Raw genomic sequence first — 12,847 nt, 5'->3', positions numbered from 1 at the left:
TGAACTCATTCAATCTCCTCATAGTGAGAGGTTTTGTAAAGCCATCAGCAAGTTGATCTCCAGTAGGTACAAACCGAATATCAAGCAGCTTTCGAGCTACCCTTTCTCTCACAAAGTGGAAATCACCTTCAATATGTTTAGTGCGTGCATGAAAAACAGGATTGGCTGAAAGATAGGTTGCACCAATATTATCACACCATAATCTTGCAGCTTGTGGAGCCTTGATTCCAAGTTCATAAAGCAAAGTCTGTATCCACATTACTTCAGCTGTAGCATTTGCCAAAGCTTTATATTCAGCCTCTGTACTTGATCGTTAGACAGTAGCCTGTTTTCTTGCACTCCAGGATATAAGATTAGTTCCCAGAAACACAGCAAAACCACCTGTGGATCTTCTATCATCAGCACACCCAGCCCAGTCTGCATCAGAGTAAGCAGTAACAAGCAGAGATGGAGATTTGGTAATTTGAAGTCCAAGTCCTTCAGAAAACTTAAGATACCTTAAAATCCTTTTAACTGCAGTCCAGTGTGTTGTTCTAGGTGCATGTAAATACTGACATACCTTATTCACAGAGTAAGAAATATCAGGACGTGTAAGAGTCAAATATTGCAAAGCACCCACAACACTTCTGTAATTAGTTGCATCCTCTGGTCCAAGAGCTTCTCCACTTTCAAGAGTAAGTTTCTCAGAAGTGGAAATTGGTGTGCTTACAGGCTTACAATGTTGCAGTCCTACTCTTCTGAGTATATCAGTAGTATATTTTTCCTGAGTAAGAAGAATACCATCCTTAACCTGCTTGACCTCTATGCCAAGGAAATAGTGAAGATCTCCCAAATCCTTAAGAGCAAACTCCAATTTAAGATCTTTAAGCAAACAAGTGGTAGCATCTGAACTTGAACTTGCAACAATTATATCATCAACATAGACAAGCACAAATTTAGTGATATTACCCTTATGATAAAAGAACAATGAAGTATCTGCTTTTGATGGTGTAAACCCAAGTTGTTGTAACTGCATGCTCAACCTTGAGTACCAAGCTCTTGGGGCCTGTTTCAGACCATACAGAGCTTTATCCAACTTACAGACATGATTTGGCATGCTTTGATTCTCATATCCAGGTGGTTGCCGCATGAACACTTCTTCCTCAAGAACACCATGAAGAAACGCGTTCTGAACATCTAGCTGTCGTAAACTCCAATTTTTGGAAATAGCAATAGACAATACAAGTCGAATGGTAGCTGCCTTAACAACAGGACTAAATGTATCTTCATAGTCAATACCAAATCTCTGTTTAAACCCTTTGGCAACTAACCTAGCCTTGTATCTGTCTATACTTCCATCAGATTTTCTTTTTATCTTATAGACCCATTTGCAATCTATGACATTGATACCTTTCCTTGAGGGTACTAAGTGCCAAGTTCTATTTTTCATGAGAGCATCATATTCATTATCCATAGCTGCTTTCCATTCTTTATGATCTAGAGCATCATGCAAATCAACTGGTTCTCCAACACTAGTAAGGAAAGCACGTTTGACAGGATCATAACGTACCGTACCATCATTGTATTCTTTATTTTTGACGATACCTGACTGTGATCGAGTATGTCGACGAGGAGCCTGAGAACATACCGCTGATGTAGGCACAGAAGATCCAGGCACCAGATCCAAGGAGGATTCTGCACCTGCTTCTGATCCTGTCGGCACAGGCGCAGGCGACCTCCTATCGATCATCGCGTCCCGCGCCTCGTCATCTTGCGGACAAGTGGCGCCTGGGCTGGCGGCGCGCGGCCCGCCCACGCCTGGGCTGGCGGGGTCCACCTGCTGGGAACTGTCGGCCACGCGCACGCATGCACCCGCGCCTGGGCTGGCGGCCTCAGCCAACCGCGCATCGGGACAGGCGGGGTCCACCCGGTCGGCCACTGGCGTCTGAGGAGATGCATGCAGAGGAGAGTTATCCTCCTGGGATCGCGCGCGGTCAGGTGCAGCAGTTCTGACGGGCGAATCAACGTGGGATCCAGCGCCGCTGCCAGCCGAATCAGTGTTGGATCCTGTGCCTTTTTCGTCCAGTCCTGCACACATAAAATGACGGCCAGAATCTGCAGAAAAACAATTTTCTGTGGAATTTTTCATATGATCAGCTTTAGTTAATTCACCCCCGTGATCATGAAGAAGGGCTATTTCAGCACGAAGGAGAGCGCCTGCATTGGGATGAAGCTTGGTGAATGGAAAAAGATTTTCATCAAAGACAACATCTCTAGAAATATAAATACGTCCTGTAGCAATTTCTAGGCACTTGTAGCCTTTGTGGAGATTGCTATATCCAAGAAAAACGCATTGAGTAGAACGAAACTCAAGCTTATGATGATTGTATGGACGAAGATTGGGATAGCATGCACACCCGAAAGTTTTGAGGGAATTATAGTCTGGTTTTTGATGATAAAGACGTTCCAACGGAGTAGAATTTCCAATAACTTTGCTAGGCAAACGATTAATAAGATATGTGGCAGTGATGAAAGCTTCATCCCAATACTTAAGAGGCATGGAGGCATGAGCAAGTAGAGAGAGGCCAACTTCAACAATGTGGCGATGTTTACGCTCGGCAGAGCCATTCTGTTGATGAGCATGAGGACAAGACACATGGTGTGCAATGCCTATACTACGAAAGAAGGAGTTGAGCTTCTCATACTCCCCTCCCCAGTCACTTTGGACTGTTAGGATTTTTCGATCAAAGTGTCTTTCAACAAGTTTTTGGAACTCTTGGAATATAGAAAAGACTTCAGATTTATGCTTAAGTAAATAAATCCAAGTAAACTTGCTGTAATCATCGATAAAACTGACATAATATTTTTTTCTGCCAAAGGAATCTCGGGCATGTCCCCATACATCACTGAAAATAAGCTCTAAAGGAGCGTGAGAAACACTACTAGACTTAGGATAGGGAAGTTGGTGACTCTTGGCACACTGACAAGCTTCACAAACCGAATCACTAATAGGACTATGTGACAAAGAAAGTTTGCCTTTATTGACTACATGCTTAACTATGACCGAGGAAGGATGTCCTAAACGTTGATGCCACCTTGCCAAGGAGGGCTTGATGACGGAGTAGACCTGACGATGATTGCGACTAAGTGCTCCGGATGTGATGGGGTAGAGGCCACCAATGCATCTACCGTGGTGTAGAAGTTCCCTCGTTGCCCGATCCTTGATAAAAAAATAACGAGGGTGAGTTTCAAAGAAGACATTATTATCAGTGGCTAAACGAGACATAGAGGCAAGATTTTTATCGGCTTGAGGTACATGAAGAACATCTTTTAAGACTAGATCACGTTTAAGCATAGGGGAATTAATAAAAGCTTGACCAATATGTCTAATATCCATACCTCCACTGCTTGCGGTGTGAATCTGATCATTGCCGTGATACTTCTCACGGAGAGCAAGTTGCTCTAGCTCGCTTGTGACATGATCCGTAGCGCCTGAGTCAACATACCACACTCCTTCTCCTCCTTGATCACGCATAGCTGCAGCAACGTGACGAGAATCTGGAACGAAGTCTTCATCATAACGGTGCCAGCAGTCCATGACCTCATGGCCAGCCTTCTTGCAGAGTTGGCAGCGAGGGCGACTGCGCGAGGAGGAGGAGGAGGGGCGGCGGCGAGTGTTGTTGTTGAAGCCACCACCCCCTGTTCTGTTGGAGGAGTTGTTGTAGCTGCCGCCTCCTGTGTTGCTGTAGTTGTTGGTGTAGCCGCTGTCGCCCTGGGAGTTGCCGCGCCCGCGCCCACCGCCGCGTTGCGCGTGGTGACCGCGTCCACGACCGCGTCCGCGCGAGGCGGTGTTGGCAGAAGATTGGCGAAAGGCGGCGCCATGAAGGAGACTGAGGCGAGCATCGAAGCTCAGGAGCTGGCTATAAAGCTCCTGGACGGTGATCGGCTCCACCCGAGCAGCAAGGGCCGAGACGACTGGATTGTAATCCATGTCCAGTCCGGCTAAGATCTTGGAAACGATCTCCGGATCGGAGAGCGCGGCGGCAGTGCATGCAACCTCGTCGGTGAGGCTCTTAATCTTGCCAAGATACTCTGCCATAGTCATGTTACCTTTTTGCAGGTTCGTAAGCTCGATGCGAGTGTTGATGGCTTGCGCTTGGCTCTGGGCGGCAAACATGTCATGGATGGCGCGCCAGACTTCTGCCGGCGTCTGGAGCGTGGCCACCTGTGCAAGGATGTCGCGGGAGAGGGAGCCCATCAAGTAACCTTGGATTTGTTGCTGCTGTGCGTACCAGAGAGATCTGGCAAAGTTCACCACCTGTTCTTCTGTGCCGTTCTTGGTGACGGTGAGAGTGGGCGGCGGCGCAGGGTTTTTCGCGTCAAGATGGTGTTCCATCTGCGCGCCCTTGATCTGGGGTAGGACGACGGCCTTCCAGAGGAGGAAGTTGCCTCTCGTCAGCTTCTCTTGTGGCGGCGATCCGAGGAAGGAGTTGGTGGGGGTGGAGGTGGACGAAGATGCAAAGATGGAGGAGGATGCGTCGGTGGTGAGGGCACCCATGGTGCTCGGCGTCATGGCGGCGGAGGTGGTAGACATAGTTGCGGTCGCCTGAGGTAGCTAGATGCGATCTCTATTCGATCTGTCGAGGAAGAGGCTCTGTTACCATGTAAAACTAGAAGGAAGCGTTGAACCCTTTGCTCGGGCCGCGGTTGTATATATATGATGGGTGCCGTGGCTTACAAGAAGATCGAGAGGAGATCGATCATGTTCGGTACAGGAGACTTGAGGAGAAAGAACAGAAGAAGGGATAAGAAGAGATACAAGTTAAACACCTTTCCTATCCCTATACAACATCTTCTAACAATCCCCAGCTGGTACCATCAACCCCTTGCTTCTGTTATCGGCGCGTGAAGGCTCCTCAATGGCGCTGAATGTCCTTTTAGAGAGGGAAGACGCAAAACGTCCACCACTGATGATTATTTCTCAAGAATTTCTCGAGTTGGTAGAGGTAGGCAGCAGTGCCCAAGGAAGAACTGCAGTGTCAATTGTTCGTGATGTAGAAGAGGGCGTTGACGACCAGCCTGATGCTTCACTTGCAGATGGAGCACTCCTCAAGGGCGTCACTCCTGATGGTGATACTGCACTACATGTGGTCGCACAGAATCAGGAGGATGGCAAACGTTTCCTAGAATATGCCGGCATCATCTACGGAAGGGAAAGGGGGCTTCTGTTTGCGAAGAATCACAAGGGTGACACACCCTTGCATTGTGCTGCCCGATCTGGGAACTCCAAAATGGTTTCTCATCTCATTGATCTAGCTGCACATGAGGGTGCTGACACGAAGCTCGGGCTCCTGAGAATGGAAAATAAGCGTCATGAGACGGCCCTGCATGAGGCTGTCCGATTTGAGGACGGTCGAATTCTGGGATGGAAGGAAAGAAGAGCATTGCTTGATGCTACTCACACCGTCGGAGAAGAAAAGAATAAGGAAGATGCTGACGGCGCACCGGAAGAAAAGAATATAGTCAAACTACTGATGGGTGCTGATCCAGAGTTAGCTAATTATCCTGCGCATGGCGTTTCACCCTTGTATCTTAGCCATCTTGCTGGGGAAGAGTACAATTGCATTGATTCTGTGTGATAAGAGTGGTGGCAATCTCTCCAATTCCGGAGCAGATGGACAAAATGCCCTGCATGTTGGTGTTCTTCCACACCGAGACTCAGGTACTCACTAATAAATGCATATATATTTTAGAACTTCCATGTCAACTCCCTCATTCTAAATCATAGCGCCCCCTCGAATTTTGAGCCTAACTTTAGCATACATTTGATAAACTAGTTATATGCCATAAATTTGTTCAAATGAAAACCTTTTTTTTTTACAAAAAGGCTTTCGCCCCGCTTTATAAATAAAGCAACGATCATCAACACGGCAGTACAAACGCACGCACACACCCAAGGCATGATACATAGGCGTTGAGCGCAGCAACACCACCCCTATCTACGAAGAGATGAAGCCGCATACGACGAACTGTGGACTCGAAGGCGGCGCCTTCAGGAAGGATACGATACCGGAGCGCCGCCACCGCCCGACCCGAGGGTCAGAGTTTCCCTTGGAGCAACACAACGGGCAATGAGAGCCGCGACGACACCTTCAAGAAGGCAACGGGCTTCGCCTCCGCCGGTCCATCCGGGGATAGTACCTTTTTTGAATATGAATCAAATGAATATACTAGAAAATCCTATGGTTGTTATATGCTCGATCAAAGGAGTGTTCAGAAAAAGAAAATATACTAGAAAATCCCAGAAAACTTAGTCATAAATATATTGCAACATATTTCGCATTTTGTAACGGTGACTCTCGAAAGAGATAGGAACCATTCGTTTGCTTTTCCTCTGAAAGAGAAATGAAACAATTTTAGTTTTACCGCATGAGGATCTGCACTTCATTTTCATCATCTCACATATCTCTGTAATGGTGTGGAGATGCATGCAACCTGGCATCATAAGTAGGGACCCAAAAATTGTGTTTTTAGCATATACTCCCTTCATTCCTTTATATAAGGTGTATTTGTTCAAATGAGTGCATGTTTGACCGAGTTTTTAAAAAAATATATGAATATCCGGAATATGAAATTTATATCATTTGATTCATCATGAAAATTAATTTCATATTTTGTCTATTAGGTATTGCAGGTGTTGTTATTTTATTCTATAATCTTGGTCAAACGTTGAAATAGTTGACTTGCACAGAAAACAATACACCTTATATTCTGAAATTGAGGGAGTAGTAGATATAGTTCTCTACACTTAACTTGTTGTTGATGTTGTTATCGTCATCGTCTTCATATAGGAACATGGTTAAATTAACGCCCAATTCTACGAAATGTTATTTGGATTAAGATAATTCCTACTTTGATTCACTAACACAAAATGTGTATTCTTGACAGTGATGATAGAGTTCCTAGTGCATTGGAACAAAAACCTTACTACACAGGTGGACAAAGATGGAAGAACGCCGCTTCACTTTGCTTCATCGTTGTCTTTTGGGACTGCCTCGTGTCTGCAACTTGAGCTCCTCAGCAGACCTCCTTGGTGTCGTTTTGTATGGATTTCCCGGACTTGTACATCGATGCTCAAGATAGTATTCGAAGCGAACCCCACCGTACTGTATCAAGCGGACAAGAATGGATCTTTCCCCATACATTTGGCTGCCTCTGCAGGTGCGAAAGATGCCATACGGTTTTTCCGTGGCAAGTATCCAAATTGTGTTGGGTTGCGCAATGCTAAAGGAAGAACATTCCTTCATGTTGCTGTCGAGAAAGAAATACGGGACATAGTGTTCTATGTATGTGAAACTCCATCTTTAGTTTGGATTCTGAATATGCAAGACAATGATGGAAACACTGCACTGCACTTGGCTATCCAAGCTCGGAACTTTAGGATGTTCTGTGCTCTATTGGGGAATCCAGAGGTGAATCTGAATATAACACATAACCAGGGGGAAACTCCCTTTGATCTATCCATCAGTAAGCTTTCATTCAGATTGAATTATATAGAGGTAATACTCTGTTTTACTTTCAAGTTTGCCCCTTGAATAAAATAAATAATTAATGAGACATTGCTTCATTTGGTACTCATATAATCCTTCTTGTTTTTATTTCAGAACTCCGAGAATAAAATATACCATGCTTTGAAGTCAGTTGGGGCGAACTATGGTGTCGTTCGCTGGGATAAGGCTGAGGAACCGTTCCGTCGGCCGCCAAAGCCAGAGGAGGACCAAGAATCACCGAGGCTGAAAGATGCAACACAAACGTGTGTCGTTGCTTCAGTCCTAATAGCAACTGTGGCCTTCAGTGCAACCTTTGCCATCCCTGGAGGTTACAGGAACGATGATCATATAAATGGAGTCACGCCAACATATGCTGGGAGTTTTGTTTTTGACGCTTTCATGATGGCCACCACATTAGCTTTCATATGCTCCTCACTGGCTACAATTGGCTTCACGTATCCTGCAAATCCAATGGTTAACTTGGTCACCCGTGAGGTCTACTTAATCTTATCTGCGCTTTCCTTCTCGAGTTCATTCATATTCATGTCGATATCATTTGCGCTGGGTGTGTATATGGTGCTAGGTCCGGTTGCTCGTAATACTGCTGTTGCAGTCTGTGTTCTTGCTCCTACCGTATGGCTAGGTATATATATGGATGTTATTTCTAAATTTGTTATGCTTGCACGACCGTTATGTATTAGAAAGGGCCTATTCAAAGGAATCGTACAATTACTAAGGATGTACGTGCTCTTGGTGGTCACTACACTTTGGCCCTTCATAGTTACCTTTGGTTGGGCTGCGGTGGCAAGGACCCACCGTCACCGCTAAATCCTTCTTTTTTTTCTTTTGATAAGGAGGTTGGCAAACATGTTCTTGTGCCGAACTGGTGTTATGGAAGTACTTGATGTAAGACATTATTTCTTATGATATGCGTCTGTCCTAAAGCTTCAGAACCTGGCTTGTCATTTTTCTATGTGTAAGACTTATTGGCTCTGGCTTGTCATATTATTTTCAAATAAAAGTATAGCTCTATGCACTGTCCAGAAATCTCACTAAGTTTTATTTCATCTACTTCTGAAGCATATGCATAAGTTGCACAACTGGATCAGTTAATGCTGAACGATAACACTTTCCACTGAACCCGACCTTTGGAAATGACACTCATCACCATCAGGCTATTTTAAGCCCAATATGTATAAAACTGTTCTGGGTCATTGGGATGCTATTCCAGCACCGAATTCGATTTGGCAGTCTTGCTGCCAAGATAAACACAAAATATTATTCGGGTTGTTAGTTGTCACCAGTGTTTGTCTTTGAAAATTTATGTTTGGGCACTACTATATAATACCTCCCCAGTCCCCACCAAGGGCGCTTGAACGCCTTCACATATTGAGCGTATCCGCCATTGCCTAACAAACGCGTGCCATCCAGTGCCGTACTCTCTGCATCTTTGGCATCCAGGACATGTTTGCTTTCCATTGGTATTCTCGTGGTGCTGACATCTGATGACAGTGTGCTTGCGCTCAAAGATTGGTTGTTGTGAGTTTGTTCATCATATTGGTTCGGAGGTCGAGAGACCAATGCAATCTATCTTGGTTTTTACTAAATCCGAGTTGCCAAAGATTTTCTTCTGTATAAGTCGACGTTCTAACCCGTTGGATATTTCAGCGTTGGGATGGCTCAAGACGTCGACTTAGACAAAAGTTTTTGTTAGTATCAAATGAACAATATTTTTGTCGGGAAAACGGCACCTATGGGATCACGAGGATCCCTTTTACTGTTAGCAAGGAGAGAGTTACACAAAGAGCAGGTCTGGTGATCAGCACGAGGGATTTTTACCCAGGTTCGGGCCGCTGAGGAGTGTAAAACCCTAGTCCTGCTTTGGGTGTATATTTAGTGTTCTTGAGTTCTTAGACTAGCTGCTATGCATGCTCAGTCCAAAAAGTCCGAATCCTTCTTCAGTATGCCTTGGGCCTCCTTTTATATGTCAAAGGGGTCGCCACAGTGGCACATAGGACGTGTAAAATAGCTACAGTGTACAAGCTTATCATTGACATCGTAGGACAAGCGCATTAAATTCGCTGCTTACGTGCCCTTCAACTTTATCGGGGATGGTAATAGAGTCCGTCCCGTCCGTTGCCGCCTCACCCCGTCTTGACACGCGTCCAGGCTGACGAGGCATGCAGCGCCAGGCTGGCTGTCTAGCCGCTGTGCTGGCGCGGTGGCAGGGCCTTCACGAAGATCTGCATGCCACCACGCAGGTGCTTGCTTAGTTGGCAGGCTGGTCGCTGCGCTGGAACGGTTGTGAGGTGGCGAAACCTTGTTGGGTGCGGGCCTAGCTGTGGCCCCACAATTGCCCCCGGCAAGGGTATTGCCCAGGCCTCGCAGTCGTCCCCGGCAAGGGCATTGCCGGAGGTCTTCGTTCTCTAGTCTCCACGTGGACCTGCATGCCACCAGTCTTCACAAAGATCCGCATGCTACTACGCATGCGCCCCGAGTCCTGGCCTTGAGGTTGTCGATGGTGTCAGAGCTCTCAGCTTCAAGGGTGGTGGCCTTGCTGGTGCTTCGCAAGCCGTGTCGGCAAGGCTGTCACCGAGGCTACGTAGGCCGCCCCGGCAAGGGTGTTGCCAGGGGGAAGTCTAGCTTGTCTTTCTGCTCTTTATTCATTGGCTTGAATGATGTCTTGGTAGTCTTGTATCTTACGTTCTACTGCCCCGCCAAGCCTTGCCGCAGGTGTGGCTACGAGTGCCCACGCACGAGTAAGGGATATAGAAAGGCCCATACTTTCGTACACCGATAGTAGCCCCCGGGCCTGGGCCACACATAAGGGAAAAGCGTCGTTGGGCCAGGCCCAAAACAGTGCGCGGGCACGCGTGGCAGGGATTAACTGTTGCAATCTTTTCGTTAGTTGCGCTTCCCCACGGTCCGCATTGAGTGCGTACGTGGGGGGTCGTGCCTGGAACGGTCGCAGCACGCCTGCGACGCCTCATGTCAAACAGTAAAGAGGCGGCCCGCGCCTTCCCCATAAAAAGAGGAATCCGCAGGGGCGCTGCTCATTTACCCTTCTTGACTTTCCCAATCTAGGAACTGTCGCCCCCTTCTTCTTCCTCGAGCCCAAACCGGAGACCTCGCCTCCGCTCGCCGCCGCCGCGCTCCCACTGCTCTTGATCCCTGCCCCCTCTCAGCAGCCATGGCGCTCAAGACGAGCAAGGGAAAGGGAGTGGCCAAGGCAAGCGAGGGGAAGGAGGTGCCGGAGAGCGAACTTGTGAAGTTGCGGAAGAAGCACGCCATCTTCACCTCGACGATCGACGCGCTCACGCTCGGGACCGATTCCGGTGCCTGTGGGGAAGAGAGACGTTGGGGCATCCCGCCACGCACATCATCCCCGCTCCCTTCGCCAAGCCTGGTCCTGATAAATATCCTTTCTTCGTCGATTACTTCTACTGCGGGCTCTGCCCCCCTTTCTTAGATTTCTTCAACGACATCATGCACACCTTTGGCTTTCACCTCCTGGATTTCACGCCAAATGTCGTGGTGTGCATGGCCCTCTTCGCCCATCTCTGCGAGTGCTTCACCGGGGTAGTCCCTAACATGGCGCTCTTCCACCATTATTTCATCCCCCGCATCCAATCAGGAGATGCTATCTCCGGCTGCATTACTTGGATCCCAAGGACTTTGAGCAAGAGCACGTACCCAGAGGGGGCCCAGAAGGATAAGTGGGATGAATGGCGGGGCAGGTGGTGCTGGATCGTGGAGGAGGAGCCGCGGCCATTCCGTCAGGTCCGTTAGAAGCCGCTGACCCGCGGCAAGCACTGGGGCGACTTCGACGTCAACGACAAGAAGCTTACGGTAGCCACCACCAGAATCCAACGCCTTAAATAAGCCGGGCTCAAGCTCGAGATGGTTGCGGCCGACTTCCTCCGCCGCCGTATTGCTCCTCTGCACAACAAAGGGAGGTCGGCCTGGGACTTCAAGAACGCGACAGACATCATGAGGCTTCGCCCCAGCCTGAACTACAATTTCACGGTAATGTAGCATATGTCCCTTTGGCAGAAGCTATTTCAGCTCAAGGCCGACAAGGCCAGGAAGGCTGACAAGGCCGGCAAGGCCGACAAGACCAGCAAGGCCGACAACCCTTTCAGGTTGCAGGCGGGGGTGCTCCCTTTGAGCAGCAATTCCCGCCTGACCTCCATCATCGCCATGATGCCAGCGTTCAATGCCCAAGGCTTGGACCCGTCTTGGGACGAGCCAGAAGCGGTGTTGGTGCAGGATTTGTTAGACAACTTGTCGGAGAAGTTCATCCGTGATGAGCCGCTACTCATCTGCCCCACCACTGAAGAAGAGGTGGCGTACATCACCACCAGGGCGGAGGAGGCAACACTCGCTGAGGAGGCCGGTAGCCTTGACACCGTGGAGGACGAGGCTGACGAGGCCGATGAGGAAAAAGAGTTTGCCGGGTGGAAGGAGTCTACCAGGGAGCACAGCGTGTTGGGGAACGTAGCAGAAATTCAAAATTTTCTATGCAACACCAAGATCAATCTATGGAGTAATCTAGCAACGAGGGAAAGGGGAGTGCATCTACATACCCTTGTAGATCGCTAAGAGGAAGCGTTACAAGAATGCGGATGAAGGAGTTGTACTCGTAGCGATTAAGATCGCGGTTGATTCCGATCTAAGCGCCGAACAACGGCGCCTCCACGTTCAACACACGTGCAGCCCGATGACGTCTCTCATGCCTTGATCCAGCAAGGGGAGAGGGAGAGGTTGGGGAAGACTCCGCCCAGCAGCAGCACGACGGCGTGGTGGTGGTGGAGGAGCGTGGCAATCCTGCAGGGCTTCGCCAAGCACCGCGGGAGAGGAGGAGGACTTGGGAGAGGGGGAGGGCTGCGCCAGAACTTGGGTGCGGCTGCCCTCCCTCTCCCCACATATATATAGGGGCAAGGGAGAAGGGGGCCGGCCCCCTCAGATCCAATCTGAGGAGGAGGCGGCGGCCAGAGGGGGTTGCCTTGCCCCCCAAGGCAAGGGGCGCCCCCCCTTTAGGGTTCCCCCCAACCCTAGGCGCATGGGCCCTAAGGGGGGAGGCACCCAGCCCACTAAGGGGCTGGTCCCTTTCCACAAACAGCCCATAGGGCCCTCCGGGGCAGGTGGACCCTTCGGTGGACCCCTGGAACCCCTTCGGTTGTCCCGGTACAATACCGATAACCCCCCCGAATTATTCCGGTGACCGTATGATGACTTCCTACATATAAATCTTTACCTCCGGACCATTCCGGAACTCCTCGTGACGTCCGGGATCTCATCCAGGACTCCGAACAACA

Source organism: Triticum dicoccoides, chromosome 6B (genome assembly GCF_002162155.2).
Source record: "Triticum dicoccoides isolate Atlit2015 ecotype Zavitan chromosome 6B, WEW_v2.0, whole genome shotgun sequence".
In the NCBI taxonomy this organism is placed as follows: domain Eukaryota; kingdom Viridiplantae; phylum Streptophyta; class Magnoliopsida; order Poales; family Poaceae; genus Triticum; species Triticum dicoccoides.
Note: the sequence above shows the minus strand (reverse complement) of the source record.